The sequence below is a fragment of the Sciurus vulgaris genome (genome assembly GCF_902686455.1).
Source record: "Sciurus vulgaris genome assembly, chromosome: 14".
In the NCBI taxonomy this organism is placed as follows: domain Eukaryota; kingdom Metazoa; phylum Chordata; class Mammalia; order Rodentia; family Sciuridae; genus Sciurus; species Sciurus vulgaris.
Window position 1 is genome coordinate 82727996 of NC_136475.1, and position 23692 is coordinate 82751687.

Below are 23692 nucleotides of genomic sequence, written 5' to 3' on the forward strand. Positions count from 1 at the left end.
TTTAAGATAGATGTAGATAAGACCTAACATCATCCAACTCTGTCCTGCAATATGAAAGGTCCCCAAGTGAATTAAGTACACCAAGGGGACAAGGAATCACTGGGTCATAATTCAGTTTTCAGTTAATGTTTGCAAGCCTAATATATGGTTCTGATTAGCAAGAGGAGGGATTACTTTTTCTAATGCTGGGGAAACTTGAGTGCAGGCCAAACCCTACTCTCTCTACCCTCTCTGTTTTCCTTAAACTTAAATTGGGACCTCGCCTCTTATCAAGGCAGGATAATCTCTAAGGAGAAAAGGGGAGGGCAACAAAGATACCAAATACATCATTCCTACAGGACAGAAGCAAGGAAAGAGTCACTTTCCTCTGAACAAGACCTTGTAACTCCATGCAGTTGCTTTACTTGCTGATGTGTATTCAATAAAATATGCCTAGATTGAATCTGCCAGAGACATGGAGTAGGTTTCAACCTCTTCTCTAAGGCCAACATACAAATGACTTCAGGAGTCTTTTCTATTATTTATTAACAGCACACGCTTTCTCCATGTTATTTTGCTTTGAAAAGATAGTTTGGTAAGGTTTTACAGAACTAGGGCTAAACCAAAATTTATTTAAGCAACCCTACTATGGGCATTGACATTGCTTCTAATTTTCATCATAAAAATAATGCTGGGTGAGCTTCCTTATACAGTAATCATTACAAAAGTCTCTGATTATGTCCTAAAGAAAAATTTCTAGAAGTGAAATTACTTATTGAAAGTTCTGGACATTTTAAGAACACATATTCTTAAATGCTTCTAAATTACTCTGCAAACATGATTAGATGAATATATGTCCCCAACAGTAATATCAAAGAGAGGCCAATTTACCACAACTTCTCCATAATTCTTCTCTACATAAAGTAAATAAATGAAAAGTACATCATTTTAGTTTATATTCTTATTGTTATTTGCATTCTTGTTTTAATAATGGTTTATGAACTTTATGTGTTTTCTACTTAGACTCATCTTTTTGTGTTGATTTACAAGAGAATATTTAATTTAATTGAACTAGAATTAATTTTATTATATATTATAGAAGTCTAAACTTAGCTTTTTTCCCTCAAAGGTAAATCAATTGTTCTAATAGTTGAATGATTGACTTTCTCCAGGAACTGAAATATGATCAAAATGATATTGTGAATTTATGTGTATCCTAGGGATGGTTTAAACATTTTTACTCCATTCATTTTGCTATTCTGTCATTGGTTTCTTTTTTTATTCTCAGAAGTTATTCCTTTTGATCTTAATTTTTGTAGTCAGGAAAGTCACACATAATGCCTTCTTTACAATTTTCTTAAATAATCTTTTGCTTGTTTTACCACGCAAACTTTAGAATACTTTTATCAATTTTGAAATAAACACTTCGGCTCTATATGAAATTTCATTAAAACTATAAATTAATTTGTGGAAAGTTGTTGTGGTTACAGATCAGTCTTTCCTACCTATGAACAAGGTAAATTTCTCCATTTACATAAAACATCTTTATATTGCTCATTGTTTTGTAGATTTTATCATTTCTTATTAAGACTTATTTTAGTTGCTAACATAAATGATATCATCTATTCTTTTACTGACTGGTTCATGTTAAAATAAGGGAAAGGAAGGGCTTTATGAAACATTATTTTGTATTTTATCAACTTGTTAAGGATTCTTACTAGTTATGTATCAGGTTCACTAGGCAAGAGATTATCGAAAACAATTATAATTTTGCAAACCTATTTCATTATTTATGTTTCCAATTTTGTCTTGACTTGTTTCATTAATTAAAATCCCTCAAGTTTTAGTAACAGTGAACACGCTGGTCATGTCCCTGTTTAAAGGAGACTCTAGTGTTACTCCTTAGGTGCGCTAAGAGATCAGGCTGCTGTAGGCTTGCAGTACTTCTCCTCATTCCCAATCTGTCTCATTTCCTTAATAATCTTGGTGTTTTAGTCAACTTTTTCCACTGTTGCGACTAAAAGGATTTGACCAGCATAATTGTAGAGGAGGAAGAGTTTATTTGAGGGCTTATAGTTTCAGAGGTCTCAGTTCATAGAGAGCTGGTCCCATTCCTCAGGGCTGGAGGTGAGGCAGAATATCGTGGTGGAAAAGCGTGGCAGAGGGAAGCAGCTCGCATTATCAGGAAGCAGGGAGAGAGAGAGAGTCTCCACTCAACAAATACAAATATATATACCCCAAAGCCACAGCCCAATTCCCACCTCCTTCAGCCCTACCTGCCTCCAGTTACCATTCAGTTAATCCTATCAGGGATTAATTAACTGATTAGGTTAAGACTTTCAAAACCCAGTCATGTCTCCTCTGAACCTTGTTACATTATCTCACGTGAGCTTTTCTCACACTCATATCTAAACCATAGCACTTGGAATTGGAAATCTGTTTAAGTAAGTAGAAAAGAATGGAGACTCTCTTTCGTTGCTGTGGGAAGTTTCCTCTCACATTTTAAGTGTCTGGTTTATTAACATACATGGCCTCTAGTTCAGTGGTTCTTAATCCTAGCAGTACTTTGGATACACTGGGAAGCTTTTAAACTTGTTGATCCCTGGGGCCTCTGCCTGACCAATTAAATGAATATATCTGGAAGGAGAGGCTCAGGCATCAGGTTTGTCCCAAAGCTCTTCAGATGGTTCTCATATGTAGCTAAGTTTGCAATTCTGTCATTAGTTTTCAGGCCTAAATAAACATAAAAGTCATAAAAGTTTTTAATAATGCAGACTTCCAAGACCTGCATGTCCCCCATTCTTACAGATTTTGGTTTATGCTTTGGGTGGGCATCCATTATCTGTATTTTGAATGAGCATTTTGAAAAACACTGCTTTGATTAGTATAGGTACTGGACTGAAAAATTATTTGATTCTCCCACTTGCCTAAAGGGAAATTTGTTAGCGGATAATCTGAAACATGGATTACCTCCCTAGCTTTGTATTTGAGTCACCTGGAGAACTTGGAAGAAATCCTAATGCCTGAATCCCACTTCCAGATGTTCTTGCTGCCCTTCAGATGAAAACTCTAACATTGTTTTGTCACATTCCTTCCTGTGACTTCACTGCTTACAAAGCCACTCTTTTGGTCTGCGTCTGCTCCAAACCATAAAATAAAATTGGGAATTCATGTTTTCTGAGCAGGTGAAGAAAAAGAGTTTCTAATAAAACATTCTTGGTCCCTTTATGCAGTGGTTTTTTGTTGCCTGTTTCCATTTGGTGCTGTCTTACTCCTTGTCATGTGTCCCTCCTAACCATGCCCAGAGCTGTAGGATGCCTTTTGTCCTTCCAAGGAGAAAACAGCAGCTTAGGCCATGACCTGGGTACCTTGTAATTAATGCAAATCCATCTCAGACACCATCTTGGATTCATTAGCACTTTTAGCCTCTTAGGTTTTTCAATGCTTTTCTCAGAATGCACGGATATTTTAGTGGGGATCCCTGAAGCTCAGCTATGGACTTTCACCAAACACCATCTTATGGGGAAACCACAATAACAAACATTTATTTAAAGCTACTCTGGGCCAGGCATTGTGTTCTTTCAACATAAATGTTCTTTCTCCTCAATAAGTCCCATGTGTTTACTGACAAGTAAATTGGAAAGCCAGGGCTCAGGCCCAAGTGTATTTTGTTTGTTTATTTCAGTATGACAACTGTCTTAAACCTCTGTGGCTTAGGACATGGTGGATGGACAGGCAAGAGTCCCATCATCCTGTGGTTCATCTGCACGTGGAAAATCTCACCTGTCTGCTGCACTAAATGGAACGAGAAGAAAACCTATCTGAGCAATTCAGACAAAGTGGAATTTGTTTTGCTGCAAATGATTGAAATCATTAAATTCAACAAATACCCATTAAGCCTCTATTATGTGTAAGGTTCCACAACCCTTTGCAAGCACCAACTATAAATTAGATTTGGTTTATGTGACATCTTCCCCTCTTTATTGTTAGGCCACAGTGCTATATTTTTATGTTTGTTCCACTTATTCAATCTTTTAAAAAAGAGATAGGCATTCTCTTAGTTGTGTTAAGACAAGACCTCCCCTGATGAGCCACCTGCTATTGTAGAAAGAAAGAATAAGGGCAATGTGCTTATTTCACGAAGCAGCCTAAAGCTCCATAGTGATGATTCTTTGCTGCCTGTCTGAGCCTTCTCTGAACTCTTCCTAAGCTGGCTGGACAGGGCCCCTCCAGAGCCCTTTGCTATCTGGGAATGCTGACTTCTCCTTAACCCAAAGTGGAGTCACCAAAGCCCCACCTGTTCAAACTCAGTGCTCACCATCACCAGTTCAGTGTGAAGATTTAAAAATTCAGAGATGGAATGAAGTTCAGGACATGGGGGGTCATTGTGTCCCGCTTACTGGAACAAGACACATGAGCAACTCCATGAAAAATGCCCTACCACTGGTGCTGGTCAGTGCTTTCCTTCCAACAGGGTAATAATAAGGAGATTAGGATTTCATCAGACCTGATGCAAATTCCTCTCTTGATCTCCCTTTTGAATATGTTCCATGGAGACCTGGGTTCTGTCATTTAATATGCAGAAAGACAATAAGGAGCTTAAGAAAGATATGTCTCTAAGCCCCCTCTGAACTTGGTAAATCAAAATTGCAACAAATGCCTCCCAGTCCTCAGGAGTCTGAGGCATCAATGGAGCCAGGCTGGGGAAGATGATTTGTTCTGTATCCTCCTGCATACCCTGTGGAGGTGGAAATAATGAGAACTTGCACTTTGGGCCCTTTCCATATCCCTGGGATCAAGGAGCCAGACCTAGAGAAAGTGCCCAGGGTGTTGTATTGGCACCTTGATCTTAGCTCACTGTATCTATCAGGAACCATATAAATGAAATTCAGCTCAGAGAAATCAATCATCATGAAAGAAAATAGAAGTCTTTGACTGTTCATTTGTTTATTCAATAGTTCTCTCTACCCTCTGCCCTATCCTCTGCTAAGTTGGGCTGCCTTTCTAAAGAGAGAGAAGAAACATCAGGACCACCTGTGTCTGCCTAGGGCTCTCAACACAGTGAGTGTAACTGAATAGAAAGCTACATGTGTGAAGAGGCTATGGTTAGGGAATTTGAGAAGACTTCAATATGCTGGCAGATCAGGAAGTGAAATTGACCAAATTATATTGCTATATTGAGTGCATGTATGAATATGCAATAACAAATCTGATTACTATATATAATTATAATACACCCATTAAAAATAATAATAATAATAAAGAAAACAAAGGCTGGATGGATGGAAAGTTGAATGCATGGACAACAGAGCCTTTGTGTGTCCCCCAGTATCGCAGTAGCATTAAACCTGCTACAAACAACTAAAAGGCTGAACTTCTTGATTTAGCATGAGAATTAAGACACTTAATAATTCCAAACAAAAGAAGTGAATAAGGAACCCTCAGATTTTAAATGATCACTGAAGCCAACTTCAACTTTGATAACACTTAAAAAATTTAATAAACATGAGTATCAGGTTTATCAATACAATGGCTATTACTTGATCATAAAAAGAAATGCAGCGCTGATACAAGCTTCAGTCTTGATAAATCTTAAAACATAATGTTAGGTGACAGAAAATATCACACACTATATAATTCATTTATGGAAATTATCCAGAATAATCAAATCCACAGAGGCAAAGATAAATTTGCGGTTAACAGGAGCTGGGGTTTGGGGCAAATGGGGAGTGCCTGAATGAGTGTATTTCTTTTGTGGTAATGGAAATGTTCCCAAATTAGATAGTGGTGATGATTGAAGAACTCTGTGAACGTGCTAAAATCACTGAACAGTACATTTTAAGTGGGAGAATTGTGTGGTGTCTGAATTATATTTCAGTTGCTAACAACAACAAAAATAGGGTGAGGGATAAAGGGAGTGACTTTGGGGGTGATTGTTGAAGACAATGCTAAAAATATTGGCTCAAGAATTTGAGTTATGTTTGCTTGTTAAAATATCTGGAGTACTCTCTAAAAGAAGTGAAATAGAACATAAAGTTTCTAAGCTAAGAGGGAAAATGTAATAATCAAACATAAAATCACTTAAAATTAAGGTAAAAAGATGGGTGAGCAATATAGGGTGGAGGATGGGAATAGAAAGAAAAAGAATGCTATTAACAGAAAACACAAATGAATACACTGCACATGTATATATGAATAAAGGGAAACAAACGTATCGTATAGTCAAAAATTGTGACAAATATTGATGCTTAAAATATTATAGTTTAAAAAGAAAGATTGAAGATGATAAGAATAAATCCAGCTTTATATTGTTTATAAGAAACAACTCTAAAAACATAGACTACAACAAGAATCAAAGCAAAATAATGGAAAGAAATATCGAGTACATATTAAAGATAGAAAATCAGGGCTGGGTCTGTAGCTCAGTGGTGGAACACTTGCCTAGCACGTGTGAGGCATTGGGTTCGATCCTCAGCACCGCATAAAAATAAATGAATAAAATAAAGGCATTGTGTCCATCTACAACTACAAATTTATATTAATAAAAGGTAGAAAATTATCAACAAATTAAAGCAAGCCATCAATATTAAATAACCTTTGATTAACTCAGGCAAAAATATAAATAAAGAAAAAATGTCACTTTATAATGTCAAATGGATCAATTTATCAGAAAGTCATAATCATTCTTATTGTGCATGTATCTAATAATATATCCTGAAAATACTTATATTTTTATAATTATAGACAAAAATAGACAAGCTACCATGTTAATAGATTTATTTTTAACACAGCTATCCTGGTAACTTAGTCCTAGCAGGGATTAAAAAAAAAAAAAAGCATTAAGAACTCCAAATGAGATCATATTATTAATTGTTTAGTCTAATGGACAGTTATAGAACATTCTACCCAACAACTAAGACAACAAGATCTTTTCAACCAAAATCAACAATAAATTGGGCTCTAAAGAAAGTCTCAACAAATACCAAAGGATTTAGTATAATTCCTGAACAAAAAGCAATTAAGAAATAGCAGCTAAAAGATAACTAGGGAGAAGTCATATGTTTAAATTATATAAGCATACTCAGGTCATCCCTACATTAAGGAAGAAATACTGTTATAAATTCAAAAATAACTAGAGCTAAATAGAAATGCTATGTAGCAATTCCCTGCATTATGAAATGCAATTAAATGGTACTGATGGTGAAAAGATGACCTCAAATGCTTAGATTAGAAAAAAGAAAAAGATTGAAAAGTATTGAGCAAAGCACCTGTCTTAGAGTGTTAAAAAATGTGCATATCAAATTTAACTCAAACACAGGAGAAGAAGGAAATAATAAAGATAAGAAAATAAGAAATTAATAAAATAGAAAAGCAACATACAATAGAGAGGATAAAACAAAAACCAAAATTTTGTTCTTTGCAAAGAGTAATAAAATTGGCAAACCTCTACAGCAGGATAGATCAAGATAAAAGGCAGAGAACACATGAATAAACAATATTAGGAAAGAAAAGGGGGATTTAATTAGAGGTGTCACAAATATTCATAAGGACAGATTATGAAGAGCTTTGTGGGAATAAATGGGAAATCTGAAATGAAAATTAACTTTAACTCACCAAAATTAGAAAGAAAGAAAAAAAAAAAGGATTAAAATGAACAGAAGTGAAAATTCCAAGCAGAGAACATTATGTGAGAGAAGAGCTGATGGTAAATATGGCCATGTCTTTGTGGGATACACTCACTGGTTTGTTCCACAAACATTAAAAAGCAGTTGGTGTCACACTCTGGGCTAGCCAGCCTGTGGGAGGCAGAGGGAGTCGCCTGAATACATTCCGAAAGAGTTTATGCCAGAGTGGGAGGTTTAAGGCACATAAAATTAGTACTTAATGGAAGGAAATCAAAGAAATCAAAGTTTTCTGGGGTTCACGAAGAAACCAGTGAAGACAGGGCCTAGGTCTCATGCTGACATGTGCCAGGAGGACCAGGAAAACTTGGCAGAGGAGAGCGGAGGCTCTAAATATGTAGCTGAGGAATTTGGACTTTATTCTGAACAGAGAGAAAACACTGAAGTTTCAAATCGGATTTATGAAACCTATATAGAAACACATATATGACGAAGGGGAGGTGGGAATGTTTCAAGATGAGACATGGTGGCAATTTTGGAGGCTATTGCAGTAGTCAAGATAAACAGAGATGGGATTAGGATTGCAGAGATAGAGAATAAACAGCACAAAGCAGCAGCTTCCATAGGCTTAGTTTCTGATTAGAGACAAGGTCCAAGGTAGAAAGAACACTTAAGGATGTTCTAAGCTTTCCAGCCTGAGAAATCAGGAATTAAACAAACCAGTGGCTGGGAATTAAGTTTCCCAATTCAGGGAGAACATAAAGGTCAGTTCAGATGTGGAGGCACGGCAAGATTGTCCGCTGGATGCTGGGTAAGAAATCTCCAAACTGCAGCCAAGGGATGCAACCTTCTAGCTAAGTCTATCACCATCAGGTAAAATTGTGCCTCCACTAAGACGCTATTTTGAATGAAATACTTTTTGAAATGCACGATACCCTCCCTTCCACCTCTACTACAATATTCCATTAATGATTTGTGCTCACCAAATTATGTATCTTTGGGGAATTACTTAAAGAACAGAAATGTATTTTCTCACAACTCTGAATGCTGGAAGAGTTGGTTTTTAGTAAGACCTCTTTCCTTGGTTGCAGATTATGTATCCTTTTATTTTTATTTTTTATTTTTAGATTATGTATCTTTTTAAATGAGCCCTGAGTTAATATTAGAAGATGACTGGAAAGTCTGGCTGTTTTTTTGTTGTTGTTTTGGGATTTGGTTTGGTTTGGTTTGGTATTTGTGCACTAAATAATCCTGAACTGCTTCTCTCTTTGAGTTTTTGTGTCTGAGCATGATGGTCTTCCCGATCTTTTGTAGTCTTTTAGCTGTCACTTCTTGGTGCTCTTTTCTTGCCTCCCAGGTATCCAAGAGACTCCAGTTACCAAGATTGGAGAGAATATCTCTTTTGCATGGTTTGAGAGATGGTAGAACTGCCCAAAGGATAGAATCACTAAGATCACTTGTAGGTCTGCTTTCCCATCACAGGCAGAGTTGGGCCTCTGGACCAGACTGACCAAACAGAGCCCCAGAAGTCTGATCACATACAATAGTGGCTTGAACTTCACTCGGCATAGAGATCTCTCTCGGAGAACACAGAATCATGGATTCTGTTTATTTATTTTTTTTTTCAAGTTGCCCAACTGACTTGTTTTCTCACACATAAGAGATCCCAACAAGACAAGCCTTTTTTTTTTTTTTCCCTCATGTAGCCAGTCTTCTCATTTTATATACTGCTATATTAACATGATCTTATAGCTTGACACCATGGCAACACATCAGTGTCCTGGATACTCTGATTATCTAGAACACAATTTAGACAGAAGGAAGCAGAAAGTTGTATGTATCCTAGTTTAGGAAAGACCGAAGATTAGTCTCATTACTCTCACCCAGAAAACTATATATAGTTAACACATTATAATTTACAACAATATTTATCAAGTTCCTATTATGCATTATCAAAACAGATGCTGCCATTGAAGAGGGACCAAAACAGAATCACAGAGTTGGTCCCTGAGTGTTGTGCATCCAGGTGCTACAAGGTGGCATTTAAAGATATGAGAAGCAGGCTTGCAGAGCTCAGAGACAAACAGCAAGTAGCTAAGATATGCTGTTACTCAGTTTGAATCACTTTCATCGAGAATTGGCTTCAATGCTTGTTTTCAAGTTTGGTGACTTTCACCTGCTGACTGATTTCATTTGACACAGCAGCAAGTGAAAAACCCGGGGTGTACAACTGGTCCCCCCTTTAGAGACAGTAAGCTTCCTGCATGCAGGGACAATGTCATATTTATTCTACGTCCTCTAAATATCTAGCACATGACCTTCTTTGCACTGCAGAGGTGCTTACTGGGTATTACCTGTTTTGTCTTGTTTTTAGCTCTATTTGCATACAATTATATAAACCATATTTCAAAATATATGTGCTGCTTTATCATATTCAAAGAACTTGCCCTTAGTTCCTCTGATTTTTACAACATCACAGAAGTAACTGGTTTTGTGAATCAGTGGGTCTGGCAGCATGCAAGACAAAAGTAGCTTTCTGTCTTACCACTGTCCCTTTAAACCTACTCTGTAGAATCAGTCTTCTTTTCTGTTGCCGGTTAAAATTCTAGGCAGTTCCTATAGCTCTTCCAGTCATCTCAGAATTTTGAAAACCCCAGTCCAGACCAATATTAAACTTTCAAGTCCTCATTCAATGTAAAGTCCCTGCCCTGAGGTTTCATCTGTCCCAGGCTTCTCTGATATAGATCAGGAAAGTTGGAGGGGGACAGGCCATTTCAGATCTGGCTTTGCTTCCTCCCACCCACCTCACACTGGCCATTGCTAGTGCTCTACAGTCATACAAAGGGAAGACAGAACTGAAAAGAAAAGCAAGAAAAGGTCTCCCTTTGTCAGTCAGTTATAATAGGGTGGGTTGTTCATACGTTAATTTCTTTCTCTCCCAGCTTGCTTTGGTGGTGTGTGGAGATTTCCCTTCCAGCCCCCTGCTCTGACCACACTTTACTAGTACTATCTCCGGCTAATCCTCCCACCCTCCTGTGTAGCTTCCACAGTTCATGGTACATTCAGCCTCCTTCCTCAGAGCTGACTTCACCCTCCAGGGAGGGTACCCAGTGGCCAGCATTCCTCTCTCTCAGAGTTGATACCTGGCTCACAGAAAACAAGCCCCACAGTCCCACCTAGTGGAAAGGCAACTTACAGGCATCGCCCTGTCTCTGCAGTGCAACCCACAAGGGCTGCCAGCATCTTCTCACCTGGGTTTTCTCAGGGCGACACATTTCCTGTATCAACCCCACCCAAACTTCACTAGGTACATATCACATTTTCTGGATCATTTTCTCCCTGCTTGACTTTGAAGAGGTGCAGAAGAGAAGGGAACATACCATACACTAACTCTCTTCCCAAGACCTTCCCTTTCCTTCCTAGTTCTTTCTTCAACCTCTCATTGTATAACCTGGAAGAAGGTGATGGCCAAGAGTGACCCATCCACTAGCGTGGTGTCTTTTCAGCTTGGCAGCTTTCCTCTCACTAGGGTCAGAGGACACAATATCAAAATCGGGGCAACAGGAAATGTCCTATTTTAACAATCTGTTTCAGGAAATAAGGCTTAAGAAAGAAAGGGAGTAGATGTTGATGGTAGCACTTCCCTTTAATAGGTGAGGGAACCAGGCTCAAACCTGGAGTCACAGGCCCACTAGGCAGCAGTGCTGGTACTCAAACTGCAGGTGACCTTGAGCATCCTACTCTACTGCTGAGTTCTCTCTGCCCACTAGCCTCAGAATGTAGCTTCTGACCTTGTCAGAACCGAGCAAAAGACAGGAGACCTTGCCTCCTGATACCTATTGAACCCTGAAACTGGGCACAGCTGAAGTTCCATAGGGAAGGACTCACCGGCTCTCTCCTGCTATTAACCATAGGACTACTAATGGTAATATGGTTAAAGAGCATTTCAAAGCACTGGTCTAAGCATTGAGCATGTATTATTCTCAGAAATTAATGTATATCATCCCCAAAACTACCGCATGAGGTAGACACTATTGTCATCTGCCACTTTAGAGGGCAGAAAAGTGAAGCTCTGAGAGGTTAGTCATGCTACTAAGTAATGGAGGCAGGATTCTGGCCACAATTTCTAAGACAGTAAGTCCCAGCCTTCAGAATCACCGAGGAAACTTAAAATCACAGATTCCCAGTCCCTCTCATTCACGTACTGACTATATATCTGGTTTAGATCTTGGATTCTGCATTTTTAATTCACTCCCCCAGGTGGTTCAGGTAAAGGGGCGCATGCCCCAGGCCTGCTGCATCATTTATCAAGGACAGACTTAGAGCTGTCCACACAAGTTTGAGACACTGGTAAATAGGCCAAGGATGGACTCCGTAAGCAGCACTGTATCAACTAGAGTTAGTGTGAAAGGGTGACTAGCAACTTTCTCAATTTGCTCTTTTCTCTACTTTTATAGTACTGAGTGTTGAATAAATGAAATGTTTGTTGAATAAATGAACTTGTTCCCAGGACCCTGAAGAGTATAAAAAGAAGTTTACTTTTAATATAGTTCAAAAAACACTCCATAATCTAAAAAATAGCTCACACTATTGAACAACTTCAGCAAATCTTCTGCACTACCTGCCAAGGTCATAGTTTCAATCTCACCTTCAATTATTGATAGATAGCCTGATAATTTGAGAAGAGAGAAACAGACTTTTTTTTCAAGATTTGGAAAAAGAAAATCCTTTTAATAAGAGATTCCATCCTGATTACATAGCTCTTATCAGGAAATCCCTTGAAAGCTGAATTCCAGAAGGTAACTATTAAAAATGTCATTGAAAAACTGGAAATCATCTGCTTACACAGCTTAGAACAGAGAGAGGAGGGATTGTGTATTTTGTGCAGAACAAGAACTAAACAATGTTCTTGTGACTATAACTGGACTGGTAATGTTGAACTAACTCTTCCCCTACAACTAAACATCTCTTCGAGGTTTGCCTGTACAATGCTCAAGGAAGCAGGCAAAGAAGGCAGGAGCCTGGCCATTTTGATTGAGACTGTAAATGACCATTAACAATGCCACTGGTCAAGATGTGCAACATATCAGCAGTGCTTGGCTAAAGGACAAGGAAGAGATATCACACAGAGGGAGCCCACAGACACTAATGTGGGGTTGACCTCTTTAATGAAGTCCTAGACCTGGGAATACTAAGTCTCTGGAAATTCAGGGGCCAGTGCTTCAAAGTAGGACTCAAGAGTTAGAGCAGGAGAAGCCAGGGGGCCTAAAATCAATAATTATTTATGACATGGGGGACAAAGGATACTCGTGGGCTTCTGCCAAGATTTCAACTGTTAGTTCTGGTTCTTCACCCTTGAATGTGGCCCAAGTTATCATCTGACTTAGGACTGGCTATTTCTTAAACTTCTTCGGCTCACTCTGAACTCCAGTGTTTTAAGAAACTCTTCCAGATGAAGACCAACTGTGCACTGAAGTATAGATTCACCCATGCTACACCATCTCTCCTCCCTCTGCCAACCCCTTTCAGAATACTGAATTTCACATTCCTTCACCAGCTCTTTTGGCTTCATAATGGGTGAATCCACCCAGGCTTTCAAGTTGACCTTGGAGAAGTTACTATCTCTCTGGGACATATAATAGACTGACAGAACATGGGAAGGCCAAGCAGAGAAATGACCTTATTACTTTTGCTCATCTACTTGACCTGTCATTCAACCATTGAAATAGGAAAAAGGGACCCCAGCAGGACCCATTAGTCACAGCATCATGCTGGTTCCTCCTGGTACCTTGGGGCGCCTTCGTGATAGAAAAATTGATGAATGATTTTTCTAATGTCTTTAGCAAGTATTGAGATTAAGCTACAAATCAGGAAATATTGTCATCTCTTGTTTCTCATTATTAAATAAAGAAACTACAATTTTAATATCTTGTTGAAAAGAACCATTTAAGCTAAATATGAATATGGCTTTTATCTAGGATTAATGAACTGATTATTTTAAGCTGTCCTATCAGGAAAATGTTTGCCTTTGAGGCCCTTAAAGAAAGGAATCAGCCCTCTCCCCCCTCCACCTTGAATCAACAGCTCAGTGAAAGAAAACTCTATATAAATATATACGCATTAATTTTTCTTTCTACTGAAATATATATTTATCACATATGTATTCATCAACTTTCATGCATGCTGTCAGATGTGGAAAATTAGCTTTTGCATTTACTAACTCCTCCGTGGGAAAGAGGTCCCTCGTGTGTTTAACAAAAAGGAGCTTTATTGTTTATGAGATTGAAAAATAAAGGTTGCCATGGCTTTAAGATCTGGTGATTGGTAATCAGTTTTCGTAAATGACCATGAATCATTTTTGTGCTAGCCAGGCTTTGTTTGCAATATGAGATGGCTGTTCTGTCTTACAAGTAAGGAATTATTAATGTACCCTCCCTGGAGGGTTTCAATTTCACCAGTACAAATAGCTGTATATCTACCAAGTGTATGTTCAGTGTGCCTATCTATGAAATTTAAAATTATATGCTTTGTGTAAAACAGAATATATAATAGACTCTGAAATTGAATAAAACTTATTGGACTCATTTTTTATCCTTTGTGACATTTTTCTAGTAAGAGAGTTCAGACAAAAGGCATTGCCACCAAGGAGCCAGGAATGCAAAGTCCTGTCCAATTTAAATAATCACTCCTTTCTGTCATGTTCTACAAAGAGGTGTATTCAAACATGCTCTTTGAGCATTTCTATATTCTGTTCTTAGTTTTCATAAATATGAGCAGGCAAAGATCCCCCCTATCCCTTTTGTATGTTTTTGTTCCTTGAAAAAATATGTAATCTTGGCCATTGTCTTGTTATAAAATGAGAGGGCTTTCTTCTATAAACCACAGGACTGAGGCCTGACTCACGTGAGAGTATAACTTAGTTCCAAACTTCACATTTCCTCTTCTTGTCAACAAATAAAAATTTAAAAAGATAATAAGGAGTCCATGGCAAATCTGATCATGTCACTGCCCTTAAAATCCTTTGTTGGTTACCTGCATCTGTATGGTCCCAACTTCTTAGCATGACTCCCAAACTCTTTGGGATCTACTCCTTAAAGTCCTCTCCAACTTTCTCTCCCACTCCTCTTTAATAACTCTTATCCTTTGAGGATCTGAACCCCTTTCCGTTATGGAAATGCAGCATTCATGTTAATTTTCTCCCCCTCCCCATCACTTTCAGTCAGATGGCATATGATTGACCTAACATTACCTAAGTTCTTGAGGTGCTATAGGCAGAAGGAGCACACATGTATGTCTATTCCTGTGAAAGTTGACTGCTGGCATCCCGGGAAAAAAGGGCCCCCAGGTTGTCATCTTGCCACCAAATGGCCACTTGATATTTTCAGGAATAATGCCATTTGGGTATTCACTGTCATTTCTCTTTTTGGCAGACTGGACGGTTGACAGTGGCAGTAGATAGGTCAACTTTGTCAAGTCAGAATCCATGCTCTTAGACCCCAGTGTAGCCTCCCTCTCTGGCATAGTGACTGCTCTGTTCATATATCCATTATGGCAGCACTGAAGTGCCTGATGCCAGGTTGGCTAAGATTGACTAAGACGTTTTGCCACTTGGTTGTTTAGTGCCTCTTCTGTGGCTGTCCCTGGTGGGCACTAACATGTGCTATAAAAATCTTCACACTTCGTGATAATTCCCATTTGTCCATCTGCGTGTCACTAAACCGGTCTTCTTCAGCCTTGATTTTTCAATCTTTTTTTACTGCTCTGGCACATGAGTCTGTACAGAATAATCCTTGGGTCACCTCTCTTCATACAAAATGGAAGGCCAAGTGTACTATCCAAAGCTATTATAATTAGAAAGAATTTTCTCTCACTGCTGTTTTTCAAGGTGACTGTGAAGCCATAGGGTAGAGGTTGTCCACTTTTGGCTTTTACTCACATAATGAGTTGGCCCACTTATAAACAAATCAGGTTTTCTCCTCCTTCTGGAACTGCTTGCATGGGGTTCCAGCCATGGCCATGAGCATGAGCTGAGGGATAGCCACTAATATACAGTAGAGGGTGCCACAGGGTCTGGGCTACCTGCTCATTTACTTCATGTGTCCTTTGTCCTTACTCATGCTCAACGCCACTTCCATCTTACAATGCACTGTGTGGGCCTACTTGACCTATCACTTGGTAGGTCTGACAAGACTCATCTGATGATGGGAACTCCCAGTCACATGGTCCCTCATTATCAGGCATTTGGGTCTGTACTGGGGCCCATAATATACTGTAACGACTTTTAAAGAGCTAATCTCTTTTATTAAATTGTTTTATCCATTCATTACAAATATACATAATAATGGAATTCATTATGATATATTCATACCTGCATATGGTATAATTTTGCCTATTTCGTTCCCCTATACTACCCTGTTCCTTTTCTATTTTCCTCACCCTAATCCTCATCCTCTACACTACTGGTCTCCCTTCTCTTTTCATATTTTTTGTATACTTAAAAAGCAAATATAATTCTCTATTGCAGATAGCATGGATTACTACATAACACATGGATTCACTCACTGGAACTTGTCACCATCCATACATGGCATCTCTTGCCTCTACCAATAAATCTAACACCTAGGTCTACATGATCATATGGGCAAGAGCTAGGCTGCAGAAACTTTTCCTGTTTGGGACACCCCCAAAGCTGATGGCCCTTTGCATCACCTTATACATGGGCCAGGACAATATCTTGATGTGTAGAATATGCTGATTAACTGAGCTGACGGGTCCCACCAGAAGTGCAGGATACAATAATTTGTTTTCCTTTTGGAAATATGTTGTGCCATTCTTCTGATGACTGGATTCTAAATATTTTATGACTACGACAGTCCCTACATGTGTTCAGGAATTCTCTTCCAATCCTTGGAACACACATATCTTAATGATATTTCCAATATGCCGACTATCTCTTCTTCAACCAGCTCAATCAACATGCCATCTATGTAACAGATGACTGTGATGTTCTGTAAGATGCCCAGAAGTTCTAGGTGTACAGTATCTTTTCCAGTAGCCACTAGTCAAATGTGGCTATTGAGCCTATGAAATGTGACTGGTGTAACTGAGCAATTGATTATTTTGATTTGAATTAATTTTAAGGAATATAAATTTTAAGACAGAAACAGTGTAAAATAAATTTTGTTAGACATAATTTCACTATTTTTGTAGGATTACATGTCATGTTAACCATCTCCTAGAGTATTATAATATTGCTATGTTATACAGTGTGTATCAGGGATATACAAAATCGCTAATATTACACATAAACATAACACTGGCTAAGTGAATGTCAACAATTTAAGTACAAATGATTTTTCCAGGTATTGGTATCTTATTATGTTTATTGGAATGTTTTATGTAATCAGTACACATTGCAATATCTATATAAAATGTAACAATTAAATTATTTCTCTAAAATCTTGCATTCTATCAGATCATAACAAAATGAAATTAGAAATCAACAATAAAATAAAAAAATAGAAGTTACTCTAACACCTGGAGACTAAATAATATGCTATTGAATAACCAATGGATAACTGAAGAAATCAGGGATGAAATAAAAAAAATTCATAGGGTAAATGAGAATAGTGACACAACAGATTAAAATCTCTGGGGCACTATGAATGTTATTCAAAGAGGAACATTCATTGCACTGGGCTCATTCATTAAAAGAATAGAAAGTCTAAATATAATTAAACCAATTTTCTAGTTTAAAGAAAAAATCTAGACACATTTTAAAATCAAAATTAAGGTATATTATTGATGTAAAATTGAGAGAAAATGCAAAAACTAGTAGTAGGAAAGGAAAATAAAAACATAGTAATAAAAAAGTAAATTTCTTTCAAATTTCAAATTTCATCAAATTTCAAGATGTACTGCAATTACAATTTGATGCCCCAAAATAAAACAAAAACTTGTTTGTTGTATAAAATTTTTTTCCAAGCAAATAAAGAGAATTACTGAGATATTTTCAGTCAATATATAGTGAATTTGAATATAAGGTTTCTATCCACAGTGAAAATGAATCAATAAGTTACCCAAAATTAAAATTAACTATCCCATAATAATTTTGTCAGTTTTCACAGGATGTAAGTTTATAACTTTGGCCAGCTATAAAATGTCTTGATTATTGCACAAAATAGAAAATGATTTTAGATGTAGATATGTTAAAATAAATTATTTCTGTTAGATTTAGTCTATATAAGTATAAAAGCATTCTTAACCAATATAAAGCCAGTATCTCATTCCAGAGGGGATGGTTAAGATTAGTATATACTTAAAAAAACGGAAGGTTCAAAAATGGTGGTCCCATCATATTTTAATTTAATTCATGAGTCTGGTCCTTGCAAGAACTGGTTGGAACTTGGAGGAGGATGATAAATTACTACAAGGACAAGGTAGTGGTGGCCTCAATCACAGCTCCCTTGCCAGATGTGTTCTCAGGTCATGACACACAGCCACTGATTTGATGACTGACTCCTTTCTATTACTATTACCAAGAAGTTTCAGAAGCAGTGCACATTCATATCATATGGAATGGATAAACTCCTGTACTTTTTATTCTAGGGCTATGCCAACTCTCCTGCCCTCCATCACAGTGTAGGTTGAGGAGCTCTGGGCCAGTGCAGTCTTAACTGATCAGGCTAAAATCTCAAGTACTATTCTGAATATGAATGATGAAAATGGGTGTCCTTGTCTTGTTTCTGATTTTAGAAGAAATGCTTTCAGTTTTTCTCTATTTAGTATGATGTTGTCTTTGTTTTTTTCATACATAGACTTTATGGCATTGAGGTAAGTTCTTTCTATCCCTATTTGCTTCAATGTTTTTTTATCATGAATGGGTGATGAATTTGTTGAAAGAAATTTTTGTATGTACTTATATGATCTTGTGATTTTCACCCTTGTTTTTAGATTTATTGCATTAGTTTTATTGATTTGCAGATATTGAACCATCCTTGCATCCCTGGAATGAAACCAATTTAATCATGCCTAAAGATCTTTTTGATATGTTGTTGAATTGTGTTCACAGGAATTTTTATTAAGGATGTTTTGCATCTGGATACTGGTCTGTAATTTTTGTTCCTTGATGCATCCTTATCTAGTTTTGGTATCAGGGTGATACTTGTCTTGTAGAACAAATTTGGAAGTATTCCTTCCCTTTCCATTTCATGGACTAATTTGAGGAGCATTTTTGTTAGTTCTTCCTTAAACATTTGGTAAAATTCAGGTGTAAATCCATCTAGTCCTGGATTTTTCTTTGTTTCAAAGCTTTTTATTATATCTTTGATCTCATTGCTTGTTGTCTGTTCATGTTTTCTATTTCCTCTTTGTTCAGTTTTGATAGGTCATATGTTCTAAAATTTTATCTACTTCTTTCATAGTTTCCATTTTATTGGAACATAATTTTCAAAATAGTGCTTAGTGATCCTCTGAATTTCAGTGGAGTCTGCAGTAATATCTCCATTTTCATCTCAAATTTTATTAATTTCGGTTATTTTAACTAGAGGTTTATAAATCTTGTTTATCTTTTTAAAGAACCAACTCTTGTTTCAATGATTCTGCGTATTTTTGTTGTTGTTCTCTATTTTGTTAATTTCAGCTCTGATCTTCATTATTTCTTTCCTTCTACTAGTTTTGGGGGTTAGTTTGTTCTGGTTTTCCTAAGACCTTGAGATGCATTATTTTGTTATTCATTTGAGATCTGATTTGTTTTATGTAGGCATTCATAGCTATAAACTTTCCTCTTACAACTGCCTTTACTCACCTATTCCTCTAACACTCTCTTGGTTATTTTAATCTTCCTCTTCTGCATGGAGGATTCCTTTAGGTATCTTCAGCAATGATAGTTTAGGGGTCATGGATTCCTTTACTTTATACTTACCTTGGAAGGCTTTTATTTTTTTCTTTGATTCTGAAGGATAACTTTGCTGGATATAGCAATCAAACTGGGCAGTTTTTATCTTTCAGGGCTTCAAATACATCATTCTTTGTCTTCTTGATCTTTAAATCCAATCTTATTCTTACAGGTTTGCCTTTTTAAGGAACTTGGTACTTGTCTCTTACAATTTTGTTTTCTTTGTTTTAAATTATTGGCATTTTTTCCGAAGAATCTCCATACTGCTTTCCATAATGGTGTCATGTACAACTAATTAGAACAAATAAAATTTTAAAATTCAAAAAATATTGTTGGCATTTTAACTATATGTTATGGAGAGATTCTTTTTTGGTCCTATTTTTAGTTAATGTCTTCAGTACCTGAATGTCCATCTCTTTCTCAAGATTCGGAAAATTTCCTGTACTTATTTCAGTGACTAAGTTTTCTGTGCCATTGGTCTGTATGTCTCTTCTTTCTCTAGACCTATGTGTCTTCAATGTGGCCTTTTAATGTTGTCCCAGAACTTTTGTATATTTTGCTAGTAGTTTCTTATTCTTTTTATTACTGTCTGAAAGTTCTAGTTCACTCATCTTGACTTCAAGCCCTAATATTCTTTCTTATGCTTGACATAGTCTGTTGGTAAGACTCTTAACCTGAAATTTTAATTTAATCTATTTTTTTTTTTTTTTTCATTTCTAAGATCTCTCTTTGGTTCTTTTTCAGAATCTCTATCTCTTTATAGAAATGTTCTCTCATGTCCTGTATTTTCTCCCTCAGTTCATTCCTTAGTTTCTCTTTTCATTCATTGATCATTTTAACTATCAACTTTTTGAATTCTTGAACTGGCATTCCCTCCATTGCAATATCTAAACGTTGAGTTACTGGAGAGTTATGAGCTTTTGAAAGTATCTTATTACCTTGTTTTCTCATGTTTGCTATGATTTTAAATTGAGATGTGTACATCTGTTGGGATGGATGTCTCTTCCACTGCTTTTTCTTTTCTATGTGGCTCAAACTGGAAGAAAATGTTAGCATCAAAGCACACACTTGATTTGTTCAACGTGCTGTGGTTAATCCCCAACACCATTTTTGAGAAAAGGAGAATCATCACCAGTAACTATGCTATATAAAAGCATCACATTAGCAAAGGATAAGAACTTACTGAAAATGTTTTCTATAACTCCACTAATCCAAAAGTCAGTAAAGATCATAGTCCTCTGGAATAGGTGAAAAAAAAATCAGGTATTAAAGACTGTGAAATTAATATTAAAGTATACAGGGCATAAAAAGAATATGGAAAGAAGAAGCTAAAAGGAGTGGGGGATACAGAAGATGGCAAAGTGAGAAGAGAAAGAGAAAAATGGAAAAATATAAAAATAAAATTTTAAAAAACCAGAAAAACAGATTAAATCCAATAAACACATTTTAAAGACATAAAACTGGATTAAAGTATGCAACATCAAATAATGAGGGGAACCAAACCAAGCAACACGCAAGACAATACCAGTGAAATAAAAAAAAACTAACATTAAAAATATGAAAATTCCTCAGGTTCTGGCACCTATCTATAAAACCTTATCCTGCTCACCTCTGGTGGGAACATAAGTGAGTCTGATAATTGTGTGGCATGTGCAGGGGGAATGTTCTCTTGTGGGTCAGAGGGGATAGTACTGTGGGGATCCTGGGCCTAAATCCCTCCCTGACTCAGGCAGTGGTTTTTGTGCTTAACTAGAGAAACACCCAGCATTGGGCTATCAACACGGAACTTGTCCCACCCTTCTCTGCACACTTGTGACTCTGGAAGTTCTGCAGTGGCCCTGGCACTTGAGAGACCTCTGCTAGCATAGCACAGACTGTGCAGAGGTGCAATGGGTGTATTTGTACCCACCTAGGTGTCCATGCACAGTAGTGGCAACATGCACCTGAACAGTGACATCCAACTGTCCATCCTGCTGCTTCCTGCAATTAGGAGCAGTCCTCTGCGGTTATCAGGTATGTAGTAAAGGTGCAGTATGCTGCCTTAGTGACACGCGCCCCACCTGCTCAGCTCTGTTCCTGCTGTTGCCAGGGGCGGGCCTCAATGGCCTTAGGCTGCCTGCACCCTGGAGTCTTCATTGTGCTGTGGAGGTGCTTTACACCTGGATGGTGGCATGTGCTTTGCCCAGTCTGCTGTCTGTACTGCTGGCAGGCCGCAGCGGCTTTCGGCTTGCAGCTATTCCACTATATAAATTATTTAGATGGCTTGCTTCAAAGACTCTCTCTCTGTGACAATATTTACTGCTATATACAGGTGAGATGGAGCTGCAGAAATTTAATCTTTCCCAGAGCTGCAAGCTTAGGCATGATCTGCACAGAATAGCACGACAGTCCTCTACTTCTAAGCTGAGAAAAGCGAAGCACTGTTCTTGCATCAGGCCTATGCAGCTCCCTCCTCAGTGAAGCTAATCTGACTTTCTCCTCTACTGCTCTTTCCAAGGCAATATTGACAATTTTGTTTCTCTTTCTTTCCCTTTGGGTTGCCCCTTCCCCCAGCCTTAGCCTGATGCTGTCGGTACAGGTTCCAGTCTGAAGGATTCTTCTTTGTTTTCTGTTCCAGTAACCAGAATTTCTGAGTCTCTCAAAGTCTCTGACAGTCTAATATTCAGCCTCTGCGAATTCCTCTGTCACTCACCGTGCCAAGTAGCTGTTCTCTCACTGTTCTGTTCTGAGCAGTGGAGGGCTGGGATGTGCTGTGCACCTCTGCTCTGTGGTCCTGGAATCCTCATGAGGTATGTTTTGCGTAACATCTTCCGTATTTCTGATATGTTTTGCATGTACAGCACATCTGAACTGAGATGCTAAGTTTTATTTTATATACTTGATAAAAATTTACCTCTGAAAAAGTAGATTCACATGCCAAGTTGTCTCAAACATACTTACGAGATATCAGAAAACTGAATCAATTACCAAAAAAATAATTTTCCTTTAATAAATGTTATCTACATTAACAAAATGAATGTATCCTTTTAAAAGAATTGATTTGACTTAGGAGTGAATATACACCCATTTAAGAATATGACTTTTAAAGTTCAGTAAATTCATTAACTCTTTTGTTGACTCAGTATTATTAAAATTGATTTCAAAGGGGTAATGCATATATTGAAAAGAAATTCTAAATCTGTCAATATAAAAAAGTGTTCAAGTTTTTCTCATATTTCTTGTAATCAATTTATGTAACACTGCCAGTTACAGTTAAAAAATCTTCTCCACATTGATTCATGTTTGAAAAATATGTAAAATTATTATCATTAATTTGTATTATTAAAAGTTTCAACATAAATTTGCATACATGTATACCTTGGTCACAAAATTCTACTTTCCTCAGAGCTTTGAAGTTAGTTTGTTCATATGCAATGTAACAACAGTGAGAAAATATAAATTGTATTTTCACTTTTTGCCTTCAATGATTGAATATTTGGCAACGTTTTTTGTTTTAAAATGCTTATAGATTTTTAGAATTAAAATTTATAGTTCAGAAAAGTTTGCCCAATTTTTCCATGGCTCAACAAATGAATACAAGGTCAACAGATTCTTTGTCAGTTTTTCCCAAAAGTTCCATTAATGATGACAATTCATAGTTTTTCTACTGATATACAGTATGCTTTTAATGAATAAACCCAGTGATGCTATGGGGGTACTTAGGAGTGGTAATCAGGTCCAAGCTCTGTCTGTCTACGGTAGTTCTGATTCCACAGACTAATGTCCCAATATAGTGCTTGTATGTCAATCCCAACTGTGTATTGAAGAAGAGAAGAATGACATCAGACCTTGTACAGAATTCCATTTGCACCCATGTAACAGTAGGACCATAAAATTTAGGTCTTTGAGTATCAATATCAACTCAAATCCCTGCACCCACAGTCCTTAGAATGTATTGCCCTTTCCCCAGTGCACAGTTATCCATATAAAAGTCCATAAGTCTCTTTGGGGAAGGCTGTGGGAAGCTATCATGGCATGTATATGCTGTGGTGCTGCATGATCCTTCTTCCTAGGGAACTCAACCACCACTTCAGACAATATTCTTGGTCCTGGATGAACCTTAACAAAATAGATGTGTCATATGGTTGAACATTTAACAGTCTAGTTATCAGTCACTATCACTATTAAGTTCTCATTCAGCTACTGATTTTGAAAT